The sequence below is a fragment of the Helobdella robusta genome (genome assembly GCF_000326865.2).
Source record: "Helobdella robusta unplaced genomic scaffold HELROscaffold_46, whole genome shotgun sequence".
In the NCBI taxonomy this organism is placed as follows: domain Eukaryota; kingdom Metazoa; phylum Annelida; class Clitellata; order Rhynchobdellida; family Glossiphoniidae; genus Helobdella; species Helobdella robusta.
This window is the reverse complement of record NW_008705138.1, coordinates 1,317,123-1,318,282: the sequence shown is the minus strand read 5'-3', so window position 1 is coordinate 1,318,282 and position 1,160 is coordinate 1,317,123.

The window sequence follows — 1,160 nt, the reverse complement described above, 5'->3', positions numbered from 1 at the left end:
GAGAGAAAAAGAAAGGATGAGAAAAAAAAAGTGAGAGAAAGAAAGAGTGGAAGAGAGAGTGAAAAAGAGAGAAAGAAAAAAAACGGAAAAAATGAGAAAGAGAAAGTGAGAGAGAGAGTGAAAGAATGAGAAAAAGTAATCAAAAAACAAATAAAATTAGAAAGTGAGAGAAGGAGATAAAAAAAAAAACAAAATTGAAAAAAATATTAAAAATAAAAATAGTGAAATGAAAAATGAATAAAGGAGAGAGAGAGAGAAAAAGAGAGAAAAAAGAGGAAGGAAAGAGTGAGGAAAGGAACAGAACAAAATGGAAGAGTGAATAAAAGAAAGTTGAATAAATGAAAAACAGGCTAGGAAAAACTTCAAAAGTTATTACACTACTATTATCATTATCCCAATTTATTTTATCATCATCATCATCACCACCACAACTATCATCATCATTACCACCACTACCACCACCATCATCATCATCACTACCACCACCATCATCATCATCACTACCACCACCATCATCATCATCACTACCACCACCATCATCGTCGTCATCATCAACTCACAAAATCCAGAAGAGCTGTTCTTAGCTGTTCCTAACAAAATTCTTGCAAACGGCCACTCATCATCATCATTATCATCATCTCCTTCTCCATCATCATCATCATCACCATCACCACCACCATCATCGTCATCAGCATCGTCATCATAACCAGGATGAAAATAGTTTTCTTCTTTTTTACTACCATCAATGTATTTAATGTCTTTGTTGTTGTTATTGTTATGATTATGGTGACTGTAAATATGACTATTATGATGATGATGATTATTATAATTAAGATTATTATTAATATTATTACGATTATTATTAATATTATTATTATTATTATTATTATTACGATTATTATTATTATGAATTAGTTTATTATTATTATTATTATTATTATTATTATTACTATTATTATTATTATAATCATCATTCAAGTTAGAACGATGTTGTACAGTAAAAAAGTGGGCTCGAACTTTGCCGGCGGAGAAAAACTTTTGGTGGCCCCCTGACGAGATGGTGAAGTGTCTGCGCTCTGTTTCGAAGCCGACGCTGGGAATGCTGATGTAGAACCTGTCAGTCAGTCACTCATCATGGTTTTATCATTATCATTATTACT